At 50.2% G+C, this 10,000-nt stretch overlaps 1 long non-coding RNA gene across 3 annotated transcripts in view; it reads left to right on the top strand.

Moving 5' to 3' along the window:
* The window catches only part of LOC135363409 (uncharacterized), a 33,570-nt gene extending 27,746 nt beyond the window's left edge, over positions 1-5,824 (top strand). The window contains exons 4-6 of one of the 3 annotated variants that reach the window (XR_010409092.1): positions 490-1,083; positions 1,905-5,215; positions 5,729-5,824. This is a non-coding gene — a long non-coding RNA (uncharacterized LOC135363409). Of the gene's footprint in view, positions 1-489; positions 1,084-1,904 lie in introns of all 3 variants that reach the window. The other 2 variants (XR_010409090.1, XR_010409091.1) reach the window with 2 other exon arrangements.
* Positions 5,825-10,000: the final 4,176 nt, after the last annotated feature.

Raw genomic sequence — 10,000 nt, 5'->3', positions numbered from 1 at the left:
ATCCCCATACATTACATCATTAGTTTTAGATGAAGTGTTCCATGATTCATTGTTTGTGCACAACACCCACTGCTCCATGCAGAATGGGCCCTCCTCAATACCCACCACCAGGCTAACCCATCCTCCCACCCCCCTCCCCTCTAGAACCCTCAGTTTGTTGTTCAGAGTCCATCGTCTCTCATGGTTCGTCCGCCCCTCCGATTTCCCCCGCTTCATTCGTCCCCTCCCGCTACCTTCTTCTATTTTTTTTCTCTTCTTCACAGAGATTGCGTTATTTGTTTCAGAGGTACAGATCTGAGATTCAACAGTCTTGCACAATTCACAGCGCTTGCCAGGGCACCTACCCTCCCCAGTGTCTATCACCCAGTCACCCCACCCCCCACTCCAGCAACCCTCAGTTGGTTTCCTACGATTGATTAAGAATTCCTCCTATCCGTGAGATCATAGGATACAGGTCTCTCTGTTGGTCGCTTTGTTTTTGTTTTTTAGATTTTACTGGACAGAGACACAGCGAGAGAGGGAACGCAAGCAGAGGGAGTGGGAGAGGGAGAAGCGGGCTTCCCGCCGAGCAGGGAGCCCGATGCGGGGCTCGATTATCGGGACCCTGGCACCCTGGCACCCTGGCACCCTGGGATCATGACCTGAGCCGAAGGCAGACGCTTAATGACTGAGCCACCCAGTCGCCCCCCACTTTCCACCTTGACCGTGCCTAGTCGTCCACCCGTCTAGTCCTCTTGGCCGCGCCTGGTCTTGCCCTCGAATGTGTTCGTCTGGAGCACAGAGCTAGATCCAGAGAATGAGAGAATGAGATCGATGGACCCACGGACGGAAATCAAGTTTCTCTTTCCCTGAAATGACCTAGGACACTCCTCTTCTAGTCAGCTCCCATCCTGCTCCCCCACCCCCAACAACCTCTCATCGGACCTTCCCCTTTTGCCACCAGAAAGCTTTTCCACTCCTCCGCCTGGCCTGCGTTTGCTTGGCGTCTCTGCCAGACCCAGGCGGTGGTGGCCGACCGCAGACTCTCTTGCCCTCAAGAAATGATTCCCGCTCTCATGTGGGTGATCTTTTATCTCCACAGAGGTGATTAGTTTGGGGAACAAATAAAAGCACTCAGAATAAAAACCATGCCCAGTATCATGCACGCCCTCCTCCCCCTCCCCCCCTCCCCCTCCCCCTCCCCCCTCCCCCTTCCCCTTCCCCCCCTCCCCCCTTCCCCTCCCCCCTTGGCCCCCTTCCCCCTTCCCCCTTCCCCCTTCCCCTCCCCCCTTCCCCCTTCCCCTCCTCCCTTCCCCTCCTCCCTTCCCCTCCCCCCTTCCCCTCCTCCCTTCCCCTCCCCCCTTCCCCTCCTCCCTTCCCCTCCCCCCTTGGCCCCCTTCCCCTCCCCCTTCCCCCTTCTCCCTTCCCCTCCCCCCTTGGCCCCCTTCCCCTCCCCCTTCCCCCTTCCCCCTTCCCCCTTCCCCCTTCTCCCTTCCCCTCCCCCCTTGGCCCCCTTCCCCTCCTCCCTTCCCCTCCTCCCTTCCCCTCCCCTCGTGGCCCCCTTCCCCTCCCCCCCCTTTGATGTCTACATGAACCGACAGACTGCATGCATGGCATGTATAGATGGATGGATGGATCGATGGATCGATGGATCGATGGATCGATCGATCCATGGATCGAACGGTGAAGAGAGCCAGGGTGAGGGTGAGGGTGAGGGTGAGGGTGAGGGTGAGGGTGAGGGTGAGGGTGAGGGTGAGGGTGAGGGTGAGGGTGAGGGTGAGGGTCCCGTCCGTCCCTCCCTCCTTCCCTATGTCCATCACATTGTTTCGTCACAGATTTTCGAAGTGGAGATACAATTCGCATGCCATATTTCGCATACTCTTAAAAGTGGGCCATTGGGTGGCCTTTTTTTCTTTTTTTTTAAGGTGGCTCACAAAGCTGCACAACCTTCACTGCAATTTCCAGAACATTTCCATCACCGCCAAAAGAAATAAACACCTCTACTACCCCTCCCCCCTTCCTGTCCGCGCCTCGCCCCCACCCGCCGTCACCGTCGCCCTCGCCGTCACCGTCGCCCTCGCCCTCACCCGGGCTCTCTTCACTGTTCTCCCCCAACAGGGAGTAGAAAGGGAAGTTAGAGGGAACATTCTTCCTCCCCTACACCTGCTGAACGCACATGGACACACACCGCAACCCTCCCCGCCAGGCGCGCGCACCCACCCACCCCCGCCCCGCCAAGCCCCGCCCCGCCACGCCACGCCACGCCACGCCCCCCATCCCGGCCTTACGTGTACCTTACGTACCTCTGCACGGACTCGAGATTTGGCAATAGCCTTGATTGCCCTGCAATGTTTCCAAACCTCGGCGCTCCCCAACCTTCCCCACCCCGACCCCCGCCCCTTCGAAGAAGAACTAACCTAATTCGGGGAGCTTCCAGGTTGCTTGAACGCCTGAAATGGTGGGGACAGAGGCGTTCCTGGAGAGGGGTCACGGAACACGGAAGCTCTGCCCCCCTTCCCTTTGCCTCTGTTCCATCTGGAGTTTCCTCAGTTGTATCCTTTTAGGACACAGCGGTCATGTAAGAAATGAGAAAAAAAAGGACTGAAGGACTGAACCGGGCTAGACTGGTTTAAAATTCTTCACTAGCGTCCATGCCGAATACATTTCGACGACAGGGGCCTTCGCACGGCTTTTGGTGCACAGAAGACCGATGCACCGAAGCCTGCCGATCTCGGGACGTGTCCACGAGGGGAAAGAGTGTCAGCCTATCGGAAAAGAGAGTCGGTTAACGTAGATTGCAAAGGCATTCGTTCATCCCGAGAGACTTCCTCTCCATGATGGCGGGTGGCGCGAGATGGAAGAGTTGGCTTCCATGAAAAAGGGGCCCTTTCTTGAAGACCCTGCCCAGCTATCGGGGTTTTGTTGGTTTGTGTTTTGTCATCTGTGATAGGAAGGCATCTTCTTAGCCATCGGGAGGGAAACCTCAACAAATTCAGCCATTCAGATCACAAGGGATTTCTTGGGTTTGGTGGATCTGAGATCTGGTCTGCCTCCGACTGCTCCCCGAGATTGCCTTTATGCCGAGAATGGGATTCCTCATCAGACACACAGAAGTCCGGCTCCTTGCCACGGAGCTGGCTGCTCTATGGATGCCTTTAAAAAGGAAGCCTGCCTTTAATTCGGACGTCGGAACGTGATCGGTCGCTTTTTCATGGGGGGTTGGCCAATTAAATTTCCCCCGCCTTGGGCGCCTGGGTGGCTCAGTTGGTTAAGCGGCTGCCTTCGGCTCCGGTCATGATCCTGGAGTCCCTGGATCGAGTCCCGCATCGGGCTCCCTGCTCAGCAGGGAGTCTGCTTCTCCCTCTGACCCTCCCCCCTCTCATGTGCTCTCTCTCATTCATTCTCTCTCTCTCTCTCTCTCTCTCTCTCTCTCTGTCTCAAATAAATAAACAAACAAACAAACAAACAAATAAATAAATAAATAAAATCTTAAAAAAAAAAAATTCCCCCCGCCTTACAAAGCAGAGACTGGTGAAGGGTCCTCCAAGTGCCCTCTGGAAATCAAGAGCTTCTGTATCAAGAGGCTGGAAAACGCATCTTCCCCTTCTTCCTGGTGAATCCAATTCTAGGGGTTGATTCAAAGGAAATCATGTTTTAGATGCTAAAACGTAAAGCTTACTTTTGCAAAAATGTGCATCGCGGCATAGGGTTTAGGAATCCCTTGTGGCAGACCGACAACCGTGTGTCCCTCACGTCCCGGCACGTGTGCACCCTCACGTCCTATGACTTCGATGCTCCTGCTATCCAGAGGTAGGCTTGATTGCTCTGTCCCTTGATTTTGGACCGGGTCTTGGGACTTGTCTTGACCCAAAGAATAGAGCAGAAGTGACACTTGGCTGGTTTCACAGCCTACACCTGAAGAGGTGGTCTGCCGGCGTTCTCGACCTTCTTGGCATGCCGTCCTGAGACCTCCACGTAAGAAAGCCAGTCTAGCTGACTGGAGCATGAGAGGCATTGACAACAGAGGCAGCCCGGTGCTCGGCGGCACCGACTGCCAGACGTGTGAAAGTTGACCCTCTGGCCGAAAGCCACTGCTTGAGTGAGCCCGGCGTAAACCCGCAGAACCCAAGGGGCCACCCAGGGCAAGCACCAGGAAGTTATCGATAAAGAAATGCTGTTTCGAGCCATTGCGGTGTTAGGATGATGCACCCTGAGGATCAGCTAGCTGCGCAGCAGCGATAGATACCGTGCACACAGATACACACCACACAACACACCACACCACACCCCCCCCCCACACACACGTGTGCAGAAAACCAAACCAACGAAACAAACCAAAACTCTGTAGAACCCTGCACCAAATGTTGAGGAAACAACGGCCCACCCTCACAAGAAACACCTGCACGCTACATGTACAATGCATAGGGAGCCTATACTTGCAAGTGCTTACTTGCATGGGAAACATTTCACGATAACATGAGTCTCAGATGGCCCAAGCGGGGTTCTTTTGACATGTCTGAATTGTGTACACAATTAGAGAAAGCCTGCTAGGAGACTGGGTGATCAGAAACTAGGAAGCTCTTTGGTTCCCTCAGTGAAGCCCCGACTTTTGGGGAGGAACCAACACTCAGGGAGATGCTCTGGTCTTCATTTGGTTGGTTGGTTGGTTGGTTGGTTGGTTGGTTGGTTGCTGCAGCTTTTGCTATCTTTGCATAAAACCGACCCTGTTTCCATTGGGAATGGAAAACAACTGACGGGTGGGATCTGTACACGGTAATGCTGCTTCGCAGTTGCATTTGTTTTACTAAAAGAGGGAGATTTGAACATTGGGTCTTTCGTGTCCTCTCCATTCATGTCCTCTCCACAAATAAGACTGAAACAAAGGCTAAAATTTGTTTGCATCTTGTTTGTGTCTATGTGTCCGTATGTGTTATACATGTGAGGTATTTCCTCCACCTCCGGGTGCTATTGCTAACATCCATTTGTAAAGGAGCTCTATTTAATGAGTTCTATTTTTATTTTATTTTATTTTATTTTATTTATTTTATTCTTTAAAGATTTTATTTATTTATTTGACAGAGAGAGACACAGCGAGAGAGGGAACACAAGCAGGCGGAGTGGGAGAGGGAGAAGCAGGCTTCCCGCCGAGCAGGGAGCCCGATGCAGGGGCTTGATCCCAGGACCCTCGGATCATGACCTGAGCTAAAGGCAGACGCTTAACCACTGAGCCATCCAGGTGCCCCGAGTTTTATTTTTATTAAAGATTCTATTTATGTCTTTGAAAGAAAGCGAGTGAGAGAGCACACGAGCTGGGGGTGGGGGGGCATTGGGAGAGGGAGAAGCAGACTCCCCGCGGAGCAGGGAGCCGGATGTGGGGCTCCATCCCAGGACCCCAGGATCATGATGTGAACGCAAGGCAGACACTTAACTGCCTGAGCCACACAGGTGCCCCTACTTAAAGAGTTTAGAGGCAGGTGCTCGTAAAAATCGGGCATGGTAAAACTCAGATAAGAATAAACCCAGTTTTTCAAGCTCACATGATCTGGGATGAAATTCCCTACATTCAGACTCTTATGTCACTCCACAATAAAGATGCCTCAAGGTAAGGGACCCAAGGGACGGCCCAGAGATAGACAAAAATTTAACACACCTGACCTTACCCCCACTTCCCAACAGTCAAAATAATGAAGAAGAGGAGGAAGACAGGCCGATGCTAGAAATCTGAAATCCACTCCTCCTCCTCCCCAAGTACAGGCACCAGAACCGATGCCCAACCCACTGGCTTCCGGAGGGCTGAAAAGCCACCACAGACAAAGCCTATTAAGCAGAAGGAGATGAAGAAAGGCGGAGGCGGAGGCGGAGGCGGAGGCGGAGGCGGAGGCGGAGGCGGAGGCGGAGGCGGAGGCGGAGGCGGAGGCGGAGGCGGAGGCGGAGGCGGAGGCGGAGGCGGAGGCGGAGGGAGAAGAAAAAAAAGAAAAGGTTCGTCCAAAACTGTAAATGTATATGTGCCCTGGGCCTTACCAATGGCTCCCTTGCCGCCTCCCCTGCCCCGTTTCTGCACCACTGGTGTGTGTGCCTGGAGTGCTCTACTCCCCTGCCGCCGTCTCAGCCGCCCTTCCCTACCCCCGCCCCCCCGCCCCCCCCCCCCCGGGTGCCATGGGCTCCCCTTTCTCCTCCTCCTCCTCCTCCTCCTCCCCACCCCCTTATCAAGGAGCAAAAGCCCTTGCCCTTGGGCCCAAGCCCTTGGGCCACCTCCTTATGAGGTTTAAATTGGAGCACCTCCCAAACTAGCAGGAAGGGGCCCGAGGGCTCCGCTGATCTTAGACCGCCCGCTTCAGACTTTCCCCAAGGAGTCTGATGGGGGAAAACAATCGATTGACTTTTTAGTGGACGCAGGTGCAACTTCTTTGGCGTTAAAGCCAATTCAAGGTTGTTGGTTTATTTTAAAAAGACGTGGTTTTGGAGCTATCAATGTCACACATAATACAAATAATCAACTTTGCGTTTCTTTCTTTCTTTCTTTCTTTCTTTCTTTCTTTCTTTCTTTCTTTCTTTCTTTCTTTCCCTTTTTTCTTTCTTTCTTTCTTTCTTTCTTTCTTTCTTTCTTTCTTTCTTTCTTTCTTTCCTTTTCTTTCTTTTCTTTGTCATAAAAGCACTTGGATTCGGTTCTCCCTGCGTTACAAGCCGTTGGGTGGGCAGTGGAATGTGCCACGCTCCCGTCACAACAGTGAGCCTGTATTTGTGGTTATCAAAATATACCTCTCCATCACCTTTATAAAAACCAACCAACCAACCAACCACGTTTGGGTGCCTGGGTGGCTCAGTCGTTCAGCGTCTGCCTTCGGCTCAGGTCATGATCCCAGGGTCCTGGGATCGAGCCCCGCATTGGGCTCCCTGTTCATTGGGGAACCTTCTTTTCCCTCTGTCCCTTCCCCTGCTTGTGTTCCCTCTCTCGCTGTGTCTCTCTCTGTCAAATAAATAAAATTTATGAAATATATTCATACATTTGCCAATCTAAAGAATTCTGGTGTAATAGAGAGTGCGCCATTGGTTACTACTAACGTTTCACCAGAGACTGAGATTTCTAAGAATTAAAATTCTGCCACATGGAATTGGGACTGCTACAAAATGATAACAAAAACAACTCCGTGTGTGGGAAGGTAGGAGACGTGTAAAAGAGGTACAAGAAATGAGAAAACATTTTTTTTGTTGAGGGAAAAGGAAGTAATGGTGTACTGAAACGGGACTGGGTACTTAAAGAAAGAAAACTTTAAGACCGAGTCTGAATGAAAAAGGAAATTGTGGAAGGGGTTTGTGAAGGAGAATTTTTGAAAAGGAATTTTATGCATGGTCAGGACTGACTGAGCTTGGGAGAAGGCAGTTTGAAAAGCACACTGGTGGAACTGGAGGGTATTATGTTGAGCGAAATAAGTCAAACAGAGAAAGACATGTATCCTATGATCTCACGGATAGGAGGAATTCTTAATCGCAGGAAACAAGCTGAGGGTTGCTGGAGTGGGGGGTGGGGTGGGAGGGATGGGGTGACTGGCTGATAGACACTGGGGAGGGTAGGTGCTCTGGCAAGCGCTGTGAATTGTGCAAGACTGTTGAATCTCAGATCTGTACCTCTGAAACAAATAACGCAATCTATGTGAAGAAGAAAAAAAAAATAGAAGAAGGTAGCGGGAGGGGACGAATGAAGCGGGGGAAATCGGAGGGGCGGACGAACCATGAGAGACGATGGACTCTGAACAACAAACTGAGGGTTCTAGAGGGGAGGGGGGTGGGAGGATGGGTTAGCCTGGTGGTGGGTATTGAGGAGGGCCCATTCTGCATGGAGCACTGGGTGTTGTGCACAAACAATGAATCATGGAACACCACATCTAAAACTAATGATGTAATGTAGGGGATTAACATAAGAATAAAAAAAAGAAGAAGAAAAGCACACTGGTATAAGATTGAGATTTGGGTTTTCTATGTTAAAATGACAAGGTTTTCTTGGATTGTTAGTGTACTCTTTTTTTCTTTCTTAAGATTGTATTTATTTATTTGACAGAGAGAGACACAGCGAGAGAGGGAACACAAGCAGGGGGAGCGGGAGAGGGAGAAGCAGGCTCCCGGCCAAGCAGAGAGCCCGATGTGGGGCTCGATCCCAAGACCCTGGGATCATGACCTGAGCCGAAGGCCGACAGACGCTTGACGACTGAGCCACCCAGGCGCTCCTCCGAGATTTTATTTTTTAAATAATCTCTACACTGAACGTGGGGCTCGAACTCACAACCCTGAGATCAAGAGTCGTGCTCTCTACCGACTGAGCCAGCCAGGTGCCCCTGGACTGTCATCTCGAAGAGACACATGCGTAGACTCAGATATGGTGAGACTGCTTTAAGAAAGTCAGATTGACTTTATGGAGCCAGTAAAGCCCCTTAGAAATGTTGGCCTGATAACCTTGCTTAGAGAGGTCCCCTCAACCTTACCAGGTGAGTGAAGAGTACCACCTCCTGGCAGATGCAGGAACTTCAGGAAATTTGGAGGCCCTCAAAGAAGAGAGGAATTCACCCAAATCTACAAGTCTTTTTTTTTTTTGTAATTTTTTTTATTCTTATGTTAATCCCCGTACATCACATCATTAGTTTTAGATGTAGTGTTCCATGATTCATTGTTTGTGCACAACACCCAGTGCTCCATGCAGAATGCGCCCTCCTCAATACCCACCACCAGGCTAACCCATCCTCCCACCCCCCTCCCCTCTAGAACCCTCAGTTTGTTGTTCAGAGTCCATCGTCTCTCCTGGTTCGTCTACCCCTCCGCAAATCTACAAGTCTTGCAGGCGAATCTGATGGCCAATATTTGGCTTGGTTCTCGGCTTTAAAAAGGCAGTTAAAGGATCAATCTAAAATTCCTTGTAAAAAGCTCCATCAAAGCAGATTTAAAAGAAGGAAAGGAAAAAGAAAAGAGAAGAAAGACCCCATATATGGTCAATTGCTATTCTTGCTGTCCCTACGTAGATGATTGGGCCAAGTTTGTTAAAACTGGACTTGTTTTACAAACAAATTAATCTTCTTTTGGCTATCTTTGACAGGAATGAAGGTGACTTTAGAGAGAAAGATTACATTTCAATAACACACTTTTGTGAGTGTTAGATTAATTATCTTTGAACGTTTATTGTTTGCCTATAAAACTGGACTGGATCCTGGATCCTTCTGGTTTCCTTGAGTATCTGACTGTGACTCTTCAAACTAAGGTTTCCAACATTCTCCCATTCTCTCTCTTTTTTTTAATTAATTTATTTTTTTATTCTTAGGTTAATCCCCATACATTACATCATTAGTTTTAGATGAAGTATTCCATGATTCATTGTTTGTGCATAACACCCAGTGCTCCATGCAGAATGGGCCCTCCTCAATACCCACCACCAGGCTAACCCATCCTCCCACCCCCCTCCCCTCTAGAACCCTCAGTTTGTTGTTCAGAGTCCATCGTCTCTCATGGTTCGTCCGCCCCTCCGATTTCCCCCCGCTTCATTCGTCCCCTCCCGCTACCTCCTCCTCCTCCTCCTCCTTCTTCCTCCTCCTCCTCCTCTTCTTCTTCTTCTTCTTCTTTTCTCCTTCTTCTTCTTCTTCTCCTTCTTCTTCTTCTTCTTCTTCTTCTTCTTCTTCTTCTTCTTCTTCTTCTCCTTCTCTCCTTCTCCTTCTTCTTCTTCTTCTTCTTCTTCTTCTTCTTCTTCTTCTTCTTCTTCTTCTTCTCTCTTCTTCTTCTTCTTCTTCTTCTTCTTCTTCTTCTTCTTCTTCTTCTCTCTTCTTCTTCTTCTTCTCTCCTTCTTCTTCTTCTTCTTCTTCTTCTTTTCTTCTTCTTCTTCTTCTCTCCTTCTTCTTCTTCTTCTTCTTCTTCTTCTTTTCTTCTTCTTCTTTTCTTCTCCTTCTTCTTTTCTTCTTCTTTTCGTCTTCTTCTTTTCTTCTCCTTCTTCTTTTCTCCTCCTCCTTTTCTCCTCCTCCTCCTCCTCCTCCTCCTCCTTCTTCTT

The sequence above is a fragment of the Mirounga angustirostris genome, unplaced genomic scaffold, assembly GCF_029215605.1.
Source record: "Mirounga angustirostris isolate CCGP_5_RB_7025 unplaced genomic scaffold, mMirAng1.0.hap1 SCAF_186, whole genome shotgun sequence".
Lineage (NCBI taxonomy): Eukaryota > Metazoa > Chordata > Mammalia > Carnivora > Phocidae > Mirounga > Mirounga angustirostris.
This window is presented reverse-complemented; position numbering and strand designations above follow the sequence as displayed.